At 39.6% G+C, this 14680-nt stretch overlaps 1 protein-coding gene across 8 annotated transcripts in view; it reads left to right on the top strand.

Annotated features, from left to right (window-relative positions):
- RAP1B (RAP1B, member of RAS oncogene family) overlaps window positions 1-8414 on the top strand; it is an 80850-nt gene extending 72436 nt beyond the window's left edge. For 7 of the 8 annotated variants that reach the window (XM_039342682.1, XM_039342680.1, XM_039342681.1 and 4 more), the window contains one exon: window positions 7176-8414. The gene's annotated coding sequence lies outside the window, so the exon portion shown is untranslated. The remainder of the gene's footprint in view (window positions 1-7175) is intronic. The other variant, XM_039342685.1, reaches the window with a different exon arrangement.
- Window positions 8415-14680: the final 6266 nt, after the last annotated feature.

Raw genomic sequence — 14680 nt, 5'->3', positions numbered from 1 at the left:
CGCCCCGCACGTTGTCCTCGACCCCTCCCCTGCCCATTCATGTCGAGCCCGTGGGGGCTTGACAGGGAGAGAGGGAGGAAAGGAGGAAGGGACTCCTCCTCTCCTAAAGTTCAAAGCATGATCAGCTTCCCAAGGGCGCCACAATCCCAATTCATGTGTTTCTGCCATACCTCCTCAGTGCTCCCGGGAACGGGGCAGGCGGAAGAAAGCTTGGCTAAGCTAAGCAAAGAAAAGCCACGGAGCCGCGAGCTCAGATCGCAGGCAGGCCGGGGAAGGGGGTGAAGAAGAGGAAGGAGATTGGGAGAGAGGAAACGCCAAGCTTCTACTCGCCTTTCCCAAGGATCTCCTGTGCTACCTCAAAGGAACACCTGGTTTCAGATTTACACCACAAAAGTTTTTCTCGCACAGAGGAGAGAGGAAAAACAATTACGGAACACTCGGGAATCCCTTGCAAGGAACCATGTACCTTGGTGCTTATTTCCTAACGCCTTCCCCCGTGTTTTCTGCTCCACCCCAAATTCGCCTCCCTTCCGCTCTCCTTACGCAGTCATCTATAGTCTTAATACAGTCCTCAGTCTGTCTCCCTTTCAACACCCCCTAAAATTCTTCATTCAGGCAGGCTTCCAGAGTTTGGCTGGCAGGATGTAGGTAACCCCTCCCCCCTGTCCTGCTGCCTCCCATGGCACCGCGCCGCTCCGTGTCCCGCGCCTCCGTGCCTCAAGCCTCAATGGCACAGGACCGCTGGTATGGTCCCCAATGGCCGCTGACTCGCTCCCCGCTGCTGGCAACCATGCAAGCCCTGGCAACTGCTCCAGCCTAAGAAGCAGGCGGCTTGGAGGCTGCCACGGCACCGACCTCCTGCGCCCATCAGCTGGCTACCCCCGGACCTGTGCCCATCAACTGGAACGTCCGGCAACGCTTTGGCCGGTGAGGAAGGCGAAGGGGAGACCGCTGCAGCGCTTAACTCTGCGCCCGTCAGCTGGCGACCCCCAAACTTGCACATGTCAGCTGGGAGGTCTGGCAAGGGAGCCGGCTGGCGTGGAGGGCGATGGGGAGGCGGCGGCTCGGCAGGCGGGATCCTGCCTGCCCGTGAATGTCAGGCCCACCCGCCCCATCTGTAAAAGAAAAAGTCTTCCACCCAAGCATAACTTTTAAGGATTTTAAGGAACTTTGAGAGGGAGAGAGAAATAGAAAGAGGGAGAGAAAGAGGGAAAGAGAGGGAGAGAGAAAGAAAGGGAGACGGAGAGAGAAAGAGGGAGAGAAAGAGACGGATGGAGAAAGGGAAAGAGGGAAAGAGAAAGTGAGGGAGAGAGGGAGAGAGAAAGAAAGAGGGAGAGAGATTAAATTAGTAACATAGTTGTTCAGTACATCTGGTTTCCCCACTAACTGCTTGCAAAGGTTGCAAAAGGTGATCACATGACCCTGGAATAATTTTATGGTTGGGGGTCACCACAACATGAGGAACTGTATTAAAGGGTCGCGGCATTAGGAAGGTTGAGAACCACTGTGTTAAGGGAAATGTCACAACTTGTGAGACAGGAAATGAAAAGAAACGGGAGAAAGAAACGAAGTTGTTTAAGGAATATAAATGGGTGGAATTCCCCCCCCCCCAAAATACCTTATCTAAATTGTCTTCCTCATGCCAAGCAATTGTTACAAAAATAGAAAGAAAACCCCTGGGCGATCTAATTGCCCTGGCTTCGAAAGCAACTTGGCAAAGAACAAAAGCGAGAGTCAGATTTAAAAAACAGAAGATTTGACCTTTTAGATGGGGCATTATAGGTTTAAATACTTCTTTGAATAAGATTAAAAGAACAGAAGACTTTTAGATGTAATTAGACTTTTATAATGAAAGATAGGATTTAGAATTAAGTTAGCATTTTTTTTCTTTTTTGATATGGGAAATACAAAGATAAGAGGAAGATTGATTTGAGTAAAATTTTCAGTTATATAAATGTTTAATATTGAGGAAATCATAACTGATATATTTCAAATACTGATGGAAAATCGAACTTTAATAAGAATACAAAAACAGTATATTGATTAATGAATTGACATTGATTTATGAATTGATATTATTTGTATGATACTAGTAAAATATGATGAAGATACTTATATCTAACTTTGTATACATTAACAGTACCAAAAATTGTAATGGTGTAATGAAGGGAAAATGGAAGAAATATGGAGAAGAAAAGAGGATCAGGGAAAAAATGCTGTATTGTGTAGTATTGAACAGATTTATATTGAAAAAGTTCATGTTAAATATTTGAACCCAGACAACATATTTACTAAGCACTAAAGACTGTAATTCTTAAAAATTAATAAAACTTTAATAAAAAAGAACTCTGATAAGTTGAAAGACAAAAAGGAAAAATGACAAGTATAAAAAGTGGAAAGAGGGGCAAATAACAAAGGCAGAATATCAGCAAACAGGCCAAGCCTGCAAAGATGAAGTGAGGAAAGCTAAGGTTCAAAATGAATAAGGCTTGCGACAGAAGTCAAAACTAACAAAAAAAAGCTTCTTTCAACATGTAAAAAACAAGAAAAAAAGTCAAACGATTGGTCCATTAGTGGGAGAAAGTGGCAAGAAAGGTGATAAGCAACAGAAAGAAAGCAGAACTACTTAACTCATTTTTTGCCTCCGTCTTTACACAAAGGGAAAAAACAGTCCCAACTATCAAAAACTATACCATACAAAACAGATTAGAAACACAAGTTAAAATAGGCAAGAAAATGGTAAGTGAGCACCTGTCCACCCTAGACGAGTTCAAATCACCAGGACCAGATGGATTACACCCCAAGGTTCTGAAAGAACTGGCAGACGTGATCTCAGAACCACTGAACTATATCTTTCAAAGATCCTGGAGCACCGGGGAACTACCAGAGGACTGGAAAAGGGTTGATGTAGTTCCCATCTTCAAAAAAGGAAAAAATGTAGATCCAGGAAACTACAGACCTATCAGCCTGACCTCAATACCTGGGAAGATTCTGGAAAACATAAGCAATGAATCAGTGAACACCTAGAAGCAAACGAAGTCATAACCAAAGTCAACATGAGTTTATCAAAAAGTTTATGCCAGACAAATCTTATTCCATTCTTTGCCAAGATGACAAAATTAGTAGACCAGAGGAAGGTTGTAGATATAATTTACTTGGATTTCAGTAAGGCATTTGATAAAGTAGACCACAACATACTACTAGATAAGGTAGAAAAATGTGGGTTAGACAGCATCAGAACCAGATGGATTCGTAACTGGCTGACCAATTGCACTCAACGTGCAGTCCTCAATTGAACTGCATCTACATGGACTTATGCAGTGTGGTACCTCAAGGCTCTATTTTTAGGCCCAGTACTGTTCAACATCTTCATCTATGATTTGGATGAGGGGATAGATGGAGAACTCATCAAATTTGCAAATGACACCAAGCTGGTAGGAATAGCCAACACTCCAGAAGATAGGCTTAAGATACAGAAGGATCTTGACAGACTTGAATATTGGGCACTATATAACAAAATGAAACTCAATGGTGAAAAAAGTAAGGCTCGACATTTAGGCAAGAAAAACCAAATGCACAGGTACAGCATAGGTGGTAACTCGCTCAATAGTAGTAACACTGGAGGGATCTTGGGTCTAGTGGACAATCACTTAAATATGAGCCAACAGTGTGTTGCAGCAGTCAAAAAAGCCAACACAGTTCTAGGCTGCATTAACAGAGGGATAGAATCAAGATCACATGAGATGTTAATACCACTTTACAATGCCTTGGTAAGGCCACACTTGGAATACTGCATCCAGTTTTGGCCACCGCGATGTAAAAAAGATGTTGAGACTCTAGAAAGAGTACAGAGAAGAGCAACAAAGATGATCAGGGGACTGGAGGCTAAAACATATAAGGAACGGTTGCTGGAATTGGGTATGTCTAGTTCAGTGATGGCGAACCGTTTAGAGACCGAGTGCCCAAACTGCAACCCAAAACCCACTTATGCATCATCGGGTGCCAGGTCGGTGTGGCCCATTGGGTGGGCATGGCCCATTGGGTGGGCATGGCTATAGTGGTAACGGCAGACTGGGTGGGACTAAAAAGTGCAATCAATCAATTCCAACTTTGCAAGATCTTTTTTTTTCTGCAAGAAGTTGAAATTGACTGATTGAACCTTTTGGTTTGTACACGGCAGCAGAGGCCTAAAGCGAAACGGTTTTATAAAACCCAGCTGAAGGCCTAAGACTGGGCGATGGCGCGTGTGCCCACAGAGAAGGCTTGAGTGCTGCCTCTGGCACCCATGCCATAGGTTCACCACCACTGGTCTAGTTTAATGAAAAGAAGGACTAGGAGTGACATGATAACTGTTCCAATATCTCATGGGTTGCCACAAAGAAGAGGGAGTCAAGCTATTGTCCAGAGCACCTAAAAGTAGGACAAGAAGCAATGGATGGAAACTAATCAAGGAGAGAAGCAACCTAGAACTAAAAAGAAATTTCCTGCCAATTAGAACAATTAATCAGTGGAACAACTTGCCTCCTGCCTAAGCAGGAGGTTGAACTAGAAGACCTCCAAGGTCCCTTCCAACTCTGTTATTCTATTCTGTTTTGTTCTATTCTACTAATAAGTAGAATTAGCAAGGTGCATAATTTGTATTCTAGTATCTAATAATAACAATGAAAAATAAAATCTGTTTTGTGATGCATTAGCAGAATTAGCCTATCTATAACCATAAATGTTTAAATACCAGTACAGATATTTTCTAAAGTATAAATAATATTTAAGCAAATTAAAAACAAAAAAATATAGGAATAATCACTGTTGAGTAGAATCTCACATTCAGTTGTGTGCTATACAGAAGGCCATGTTTGAAAAATGGGTAGGTCAGAGTAAGAACAATTTTTTTTTATCAGCCAAATTGATTGTATTTGTATAATGTATAAAATATATAAAAACATTGTATTTTTTAAAAAAAATGTCTAAAGGAGAAACAGCTAGGCTCACTTCAGTAGATTAAGTTACATGAACCTTCAGAACCTGTCCTATTTCCTTATGTTGGCAAGCTAACACAAAAGAAGTTTATTGAGCTATAAGATTTTAAAGATATTCTTTCCCTAGAAGTATGAGTCATTTCATGACTAACAATTTGCTGTCCTTTCATGACATTCTTAAAGAGGTGCCTGACCTTTCCCAAAGATAATCAACATCCTTCTCATTTCAGTATTCTCTAAATCAGAATTTTGTTCCATTTTCCAAATGCTAGACCATTGAAATCTTGTGGGTACTACCAGTTTTCCCGAGTGAATAAAGGCACCTCCAAAATAAGAATATTCTTATCATCACAAAAGATTTTGGCTCACAGATTAGCCTTCTAGAAGCTCTCTGGTCTGGAAATAGGCCTATTGTAAACTCAGAACATTCAAAATGTCCCATCTTAGTGCTGGAACAATCCATGAAGGAACTCTCCACCAAAGTTATACCAAACATCAAGCAACACTTGTAAGCTATGGGTTTCTAGGTGGTGGGACTAAACTGATTTTTTTTGCATAATTAGATTTGTTTAAAATGTGCATTTCTGATTAATCCATTTTTATTGATCAGTTCATTTATAGTGCTCATAATAAAGTGCACCCCAAGAATTACTTAATTTTCAAAATGTGCTGCCTGTTTTGAATGCTTCAAAATATCTTTAGAACTATAGTAAAGCTTGGTGAAAATACAATACTAAAAATGTAATTTAAAGTGAATCCCATGTTGACGTTATTTCCATTTTATACAAGTCTCTAATGGTAAAACTGCTTGGATTTAAATACTTTGGAAATTTTCCTGGACCTGTTTCTTTAGTTTCATCCTTTAAAAAAAATCCATCTATTTGATATTCAATGAAGCATAAGCATTTTCACTAAAGTAACTTGCTTGTGACGACTGCTTGTATGAGAGTGATACCCATTTTGAAATTAGGTTTCAATAAGAAGAGCAGAGACTAATGCTCAGAAAATCGGGTTAGTTTGTTATTACTAGAAGTTTTAGCAGCTGTAAAAAGAATTAATTAAAATTCTCAACTGGGTTATATCCAGTATCAGACTAGTGGACTTCACTGGAACAAAAGAACTGTACTTTCTCTCCTCTTTGTCTTTCTGCCCCCCCCCCAAACTCTCTAGAATAGATACTAATAATGTAAGATGCTTTGTAATGTGGAGAAGAATCCTCCACCCACCTCATTTGACAGACTATTTTGATTGAAGTACAGCAGCATTTTATTTTAAGTCATATTTTACCTAGCAGTTAAATATTTCAAAGCAGCTCACAACAATTCCTAGATTTTATAATTATCTCCTGAAGTTTTCAAAATTGAATATTATTGTACCATGCTTGCTACGTTATCTTGAAATAATAACACCTCCTATTTTAACCAGCAGCTGTTTGCTCTTATAGTTACAGCACAACCCAAAATAATATTTTTATTTGGTTTCAGTTTTTTTATCCAGGCCTATTAACCTTGAAGTGCTTATGTTCTATGCACTTTTGTTCTTTCTGTTAGTTAAATAAGCTTCATTACTAGGTTGGTATTTCTAGAGCTGGTGTTTGAACTTACCTGTTGGTGTCCACCAGCAAGTGGAAAAATTGACTCCTCAAAAGTTTCCTAATTATATAAATATATGTTAGAACAGAGGTCTTCAAACTTGGCCTTTTTATGACTTGTGGTCTTCAACTCCCAGAATTCCTCAGCCAGCATGCCTGGCTGAGGAATTCTGAGAGTTAAAGACCACAAGTCATACAAGGGCCATGTTTGAAGGCCCCTGTGTTAGAAGATTAGGGTTTACAAAAAAGGGGGGGAGAGAATGAAGAGAATCCTATAGAAGGTGAATGCAATATTGGATGTATTCCTTCAATTTTGACCTGGTAAAATATCCTTCTGCTTAATTTAAATAAAAAGGATAATGTAAATAAAAAGAATTTCAAGTGCATTTTTTCATAAAATCTGTTGGCTGCAAGGAGCTCCTGCAAGTTCATCTTTATTGCGGATCCCATGCTTGAGTGATTGAATCAAGTTTAATTGAAGAATACTAGGTAATCCAAGTTAGACAAATAAAACTATTTAATGCTTTTGAAAATTTAAGAGCAAGAGTTCTCTTTAACTATTTAGGTAAATGTAGCAACTAATTCTCTGTTGTTTATCCTTGCCGCAGGTCTGAAGAACTGTTGCTGACTACAGCAGTGCCAGCATTCCAACTTTCTTAAACCTGCCAACATCTTAAATGGACTTTCCTGTGGTGGTACCCTTATAAAATGATGACAGCTACATCAGTTTGCACATTCTAATCACTTTCCAGCGTCACAAGAGATTTTTACATATACATAATCTAAGTGTATGCAACTGGTAAAACCAGAACCTACATCCAGTATTACCAGTGAGAGACATTGTTCATTTACCAATGTTGTACATGTATGAAATCTGTACTGTATACTGCAACAAACCCCATACTTCCTATTGGAGAGTACAATAATGTAAATCCTAAAAGCACCACTATTTTAGCATAATAAAAGAAAGTCCAAAGAGCCTCCTAGACTATTCCAGATAATTTTGCTTCATTGGTATTTGTAGCTTATTGTAACTTTTTTAAAAAAAAATACAGGATCATCATTGTATTGTACAAAAGCGCTTTGATTAACACAACAGCTATATAGTTTTTTAATTTTAGGATTAAAAAAACCTGTGGAGACAGTGAACTAGTGTCTTTAAAATGAGTCCTTTCAGTATAATGTCTGTCTAAAGACATTGCCTTTAATATCTGTTGGGAAGGAAATGTCCAGATTTTTCAACCTTTTATCGTATGTTTCCTTTTCCTTGTTTACATAGGGAACAATGTTTATAGTTGTGTGTACAGTGGGGGTCTACAACAAGAAGTGTATATTTTAAAATAATTTTTAATGATTTAACAATTTTTTGTAAATCATTTCTGGGCTTCTGCAGCTGTAGATTCTCACTGTGAATTCCCTTGCTTGCTCATGCATAAGTGTATTTGCAATACCAAATATACAGGTTTAGTACTTTTGCCTGTTAGTGATTGTTTTATATGTGTAACGTTTTGGTTGAGATGTTAAATGGTGGACGAGTACTGTGGATGTGAATGTGGGAAGTAATTTTAATCATGTGTAATTGGTCCCAAGGCCTAAGTTGCAGTAATTACCTTTTTGCAGATTTATTTAACAATGCCTTGTTGCTTTGTATGCATTGTTTGGGTGTAAAGATTGCGTGTAAAATCCAACAGGGAGCCACAATATTTAAATTGACAACCTAATGTTACAACTGCTTTGAGGTGGCCAAATGTAAACTAAAAGCCTTAATTAAAAGTGGTGCAATTTTGTATGACTTAGCATCAGTAGTTCAATAAATTTGGATTGCCATGCAAGGGCTTGCATTACAACTGCCTGTTCTGTAACAGATTGTTTTGTGTAATGTTTTAACTCATTAACAAAATGTTAACATGATCAAAAAAGCAGAATTTTTTAAAGAGCCTAAGTCAGATTTATACACTTCCAACCACTTTTATCATTGTCCCAATTAATAATAATGATAATGATAATGAAGTTGGAAGGGACCTTGGAGGTCATCTAGTCCAACCCCCTGCTCAGGCAGGAAACAGTATACCATTTTGGACAAATAGCTGTCCAGTCTCTTCTTAAAGACTTCCAGTGTTGGAGCATTCACCACTTCTGGAGGCAGATTGTTCCGCTGGTTAATTGTTCTAACTGTCAGGAAGTTTCTCCTTAGTTCTAGGTTGCTTCTCTCCTTGATTAGTTTCCACCCATTGCTTCTTGTCCTGCCTTCAGGCGCTTTGGAGAATAGCTTCACTCCCTCTTCTTTGTGGCAGCCCCTGAGATATTGGAACACTGCTATCATGTCCCCGCTAGTCCTTCTCTTCATTAAACTAGACATACCCAATTCCAGCAGCTGTTCCTTATATGCTTTAGCCTCCAGTCCTCTAAACATCTTTGTTGCTCTTCTCTGTACTCCTTCTAGAGTCTCAACATCTTTTTTACGTTGCGGTGACTAAAACTGCATGCAGTATTCCAAGTGTGGCCTTACCAAGGCATTGTAAAGTGGTGTTAATACTTCACGTAATCTTGATTCTATCCCTCTGTTAATGCAGCCTAGCACTGTGTTGGCTTTTTTGGCAGCTGCAGCACACTACTGGCTCATATTTAAATGATTGTCCACTAGGACTTCGAGATCCCTCTCACAGTTACTACTATTGAGCAAGGTACCCCCTATACTATACCTGTACATTTGGTTTTTCTTGCCTAAATGTAGAACCTTGTTTTTTTCACCATTGAATTTCATTTTGTTAGATAGTGCCCAGTGTTCAAGTCTGTCCAGATCCTCCTGTATCCTAAGCCTGTCTTCTGGATTGTTGGCTATTCCTGCCAGCTTGGTGTCGCCTGCAAATTTGATGAGTTCCCCATCTATCCCCTCGTCCAGATCGCTGATGAAAATGTTGAAGAGCACTGGGCCCAGAACAGAGCTCTGGGGCACCCCACTACACACTTCCCCCCATATAGATGCGGTTCCATTGAGGACCACACGCTGAGTACAGCCAGTCAGCCAGCTACGGATCCATCTAGTTCTGATGCTGTCTAACCCACATTTTTCTATCTTGTCAAGCAGTAGATTGTGATCTACTTTATCAAATGTCTTACTGAAGTCCAAGTAAATTATATCTACAACCTTCCTCTGGTCTACTAATTTTGTCATCTTGGCAAAGAATGGAATAAGATTTGTCTGGCATAAACGTTTTGATAAACCCATGTTGACTTTTGGTTATCACTTCGTTTGCTTCTAGGTGTTCACTGATTCATTGCTTATGTTTTCCAGAATCTTCCCAGGTATTGAGGTCAGGCTGATAGGTCTGTAATTTCCTGGGTCCATTTTCCTTTTTTGAAGATGGGAACTACATCAGCTCTTTTCCAGTCCTCTGGTAATTCCTCAGTGCTCCAGGATCTTTAAAAAATATAGTTCAGTGGTTCTGAGATCACATTTGCTAGTTCCTTGAGAACCTTGGGGTGTAATCCATCTGGTCCTGGTGATTTAAACTCGTCTAGGCTGGACAGGTGCTCGCTTACCATTTTCTTGCCTATCTTAACTTGTGTTTCTATTCTGTTTTTGATGGCACTATTTTTGATAGGTTGGTCTGTTTTTTCCCTTTGTGTAAAGGAAAAAATTGGTAGACCCCAACTAGTATCTCAGTTCCATAAGCACAAGCCAGTATAGCCAGTGGTGAAATATTGTGGGAACAGTAGTGTAAATATTTCAAGGATCCCCCATTGCTTATATACCTAAGATGCAGTCAGGTCCAGAAATATTGGGACATCGACACAATTCGAACATCTTTGGCTCTATACACCACCACAATGGAGTTGGAATGAAACAAACACAATGTGCTTTAACTGCCGACTGTCAGCTTTAATTTGAGGGTATGTACATCCAACGCAGGTGAACGGGCTAGGACTTACAGCAGTTTGCATATGTGCCTCCCACTTGTTAAGGGACCAAAGGTAATGGGACAGAATAATAATCATAAACCATACTTTCCCTTCTTAATACTTGATTGCAAATCCTTTGCAGTCAATCACAGCCTGAAGTCTGGAATGCATAGACATCATCAGACGCTGGGTTTCATCCCTGGTGATGCTCTGCCAGGCCTCTACTGCAACTGTCTTCAGTTCCTGCTTGTTCTTGGGACATTTTCCCTTCAGTTTTGTCTTCAGCAAGTGAAATGCATGCTCAATGGGATTCAGGTCAGGTGATTGACTTGGCAATTGCATAACATTCCACTTCTGTCCCTTCACAAACTCTTTGGTTGCTTTTGCAGTATGCTTTGGGTCATTGTCCATCTGCACTGTGAAGCACCGTCCAATGAGTTCTGCAGCATTTGGCTGAATGTGAGCAGATAATATTGCCCGAAACACTTCAGAATTCATCCTGCTGCTTTTGTCAGCAGTCACATCATCAATAAATACGAGAGAACCAGTTCCATTGGCAGCCATACATGTCCACACCATGACACTACCACCACCATGCTTCACTGATGAGGTGGTATGCTTAGGATCATGAGCAGTTCCTTTCCTTCTCCATACTCTTCTCTTCCCATCACTCTGGTACAAGTTGATCTTGGTCTCATCTGTCCATAAGATCTTGTTCCAGAACTGTGAAGGCTTTGTTAGATGTTGTTTGGAAAACTCTAATCTGGCCTTCCTGTTTTTGAGGCTCACCAATGGTTTACATCTTGTTGTGAACCCTCTGTATTCACTCTGGTGAAGTCTTCTCTTGATTGTTGACTTTGACACACATACACCTACCTCCTGGAGAGTGTTCTTGATCTGGCCAACTATTGTGAAGGGTGTTTTCTTCACCAGGGAAAGAAGTCTTCAGTCATCCACCACAGTTGTTTTCCGTGGTTTCCCGGGTCTTTTGGTGTTGCTGAGCTCACCGGTGCGTTTCTTCTTTTTGAGAATGTTCCAAACGGTTGTTTTGGCCACGTCTAATGTTCTTGCTATCTCTCTGATGGGTTTGTTTTGTTTCTTCAGCCTAATGATGGCTTGCTTCACTGATAGTGACAGCTCTTTGGATCTCATCTTGAGAGTTGATAGCAACAGATTCCAAATGCAAATAGCACACTTGAAATGAACTCTGGGCCTTTTATCTGCACATTGTAATTGGGGTAATGAGGGAATATCACACACCTGGCCATGGAACAGCTGAGAAGCCAATTGTCCCATTACCTTTGGTCCCTTAACAAGTGGGAGGCACATATGCAAACTGCTATAAGTCCTACCCACTGAGTTGGATGTACATACCCTCAAATTAAAGCTGACAGTCTGCAGTTAAAGCACATTGTGTTTATTTCATTCCAACTCCATTGTGGTGTATAGAGCCAAAGATGTTCGAATTGTGTCGATGTCCCAATATTTCTGGACCTGACTGTAATCATGGCTTTATACTACTAAAAGTTCCTATGGTTTGTTTCAATAGAAACTTTGCAGAGTTGATCTGTATCCACTGAGAAATGTGAATATTCCATGGCTGATGTACTGAAGAAATCAACATAATAGGGTGATTTTCTCTCTTGCCCCAAAAAGGTGAAAATGCATAACCAGATCTTTATGATATCTGGCTCCTCATTCCTTCCAGACATTTCCCTTCCTTCATCCTAGATAACAGTTCTGTTTCTCGTAACTGTTTCTTTTGTACCTTATCTGACTGCTTTGTTTTTTTGGACTGTCCTCAGCTCCCAGGCTTTTTTGAAGCTAATGGATTAAGAAGATAGCACATCTGTGATTGTAAGACATTCGTGTATATAAGAATTTTGATTATTTGCTTCTGTATCCACTCCCTTTTTCTATGACAAACATCACACTCCTCTGTAACTTGGTCTGTCTTTCTACATATAATTTTGTATGCAATTACAAGAAAAATTACCTTTTTTTGACTCATGCATGCATATATTTAGATGCAGTGCTAGAAATCTGTATAAAAAGATTTAGAAATTTGAAAAAACTTTGTTTACCTGAAGAGACAAGATTCAATCTAGCTCTGTAGAAAGGAACAATTTTCAGGCACTTTTTGATTTCTTGCTTAGGACTTGGGTGAGAGTCAGTGTAGTGCAGTGTTTCCCAAACTTGACAATTTTAAGGCATGAGGACTTCAACTCCCAGAATTCCACAGCCAGCAACACTGGCTGTGGCATTCTGGGAGCTGAAGTCCACATGCCTTAAAATTGTCAAGTTTGGGAAACACTGGTGTAATGGTTAAGGCATCAAGCTAGAGAGAACTCAAGAGACTGAATTCTAGCCCTACCTTAGGCACAAAGACAGTTGGGTGACTGTGGTCTAGTCACTTTCTCTGAAACCTAGGAAAGAGGCAGTAGCAAACCACTTCTGAAAAATCTTGACAAGAAAACTGCAGGGACTTGTCTAGGCAATCTCCAAGAATCTGACACAGTTAAATGGAAAGAAAAGAATGTTTTAAGGCAGGAGTCCCCAACATGGGCCGCGTAAACAAAGCCCCATCCACAGGATGCAGGCAGCACACAAAACCATGGCCCCTCCGGTCTGCAGAAAAATATCTCTCCACGGAACCGGGCCCTGGTGCCTAAAAGGTTAGGGGCCTCTGTCATAAGGTATAGACCATGGTACGTCAGTTCCCTAATATGTTGCTTCTTCCATGTCTATAGATGACAACTCAAAATATTACTTGCTTCTAAATCAAAGCAGATTCCCTTTCAAGAACTGCAAGAGAATAATTGTTATCAATAATGCTGTGTTCACCATGAGAATCACTTAACCCAAGATATTGGGGGCTTTACATAACTTAGGAACTTCAAAATGGATGTGATAGCAAAAATATCATCCGTCAAGCAAATCAAAGCAGGACATGATCATTCATGGACAATAATTTGTTTTTCATGGACAAAATACAATATATCCTTAAAACAATACATTTGAGGGGAATCCAATGTGAAGGTTGGTTTCTTGAGAGTCACCATTTAGTAGATCTGGGAAAATTAAATTTAAATCCTTTATTTCCAAAACTTAAAACAAATTGCCCCAGCAAAATACATTTTTTTATATTCAAAGATGAGAGATTGTGTATGTTTTGTATCGTTTCTTGACCAAGGGGGGAAGGGTTTTATGCTTTTTCCCAAATTCTTTCCTCTCACCAATCTTCAAAGACAGAGTAGATGCACACCCACTAGTTCCTAAATATTCCCCTTTAGACTAGAAATGTGAAGGAGACTCAATGTCTACGTTTATAAGGCATTGTGAGATTAATACATAAATGGCTTTTTTCAAAGCAGGTGATTCCTTACTGAATTCTATTGGCTCCAAAATAGGCCTTTCAATTTCAATTTGAATTACTCATGTTTCTAATCCATCACCTTTCGGATACGTACTTGTCTCCCTCACACGCAGCTGAGAAAGGAACACTAGATATATGCAATGAATATTGCTTCCTGTTTGAAGGATATCCATGCCTCCTCTAGAAAAACCTTAGGCCCTTATTATCAGGACTGGTAATTTTTATTCTGTTTTTTTCATACTATGATTAGAGATTTTTTTTATTGTCGTATTAGTTGCAGTTGTGCCCTAAAAGGACTGGAAGGAATAAGAAGCCTGACCAACAGATAAGATAAAAATTCATTTCCTATATTGGGAAATTAATTTATTGTGTGAGTGCTTCTTCCGCACAAATTAGCACTTTTCATAATCAGGCTATTTTACTTTTCCAATGTTGCTTTCTGATGGTAGAAAATCAAAAACTCAAAAGTTACTAAGTATCAACATTTAAGGCAAAGAAAATAGAGGAATATACCAAAGCTTGATGTCATGATTCCGAAAGAAGAAGCTCTTCAAAGAACTTTGAGGTATTGTTTACCTTAAAGGATCTTTAATTTGCAACATAGCTTCGGCACATACATAGAGAAGCCAAAATCTGGAATTCTCCTCCCCGAAGCATAACTCATTCCTTCATTTAACAGTCATTAATCACATTCTCCAATTGGTTTGAAGTATGAACTTTCCCTCCTGTTCCATAACCCGCCAGCACTTATCTCCTCTTATTACAACTAGCCTTGAAGAATACGCTACTGAAATATTGTTATGGCTAACTAATCCCCAAGCACATTCTTTCCCC

Source organism: Crotalus tigris, unplaced genomic scaffold (assembly GCF_016545835.1).
Source record: "Crotalus tigris isolate CLP2741 ecotype Arizona unplaced genomic scaffold, ASM1654583v1 scf7180000017801.1383879, whole genome shotgun sequence".
Taxonomy (NCBI): Eukaryota; Metazoa; Chordata; class Lepidosauria; order Squamata; family Viperidae; genus Crotalus; species Crotalus tigris.
The sequence above is the reverse complement of the archived record's forward strand: the minus strand, read 5'-3'. Positions and strand labels throughout refer to the sequence as shown.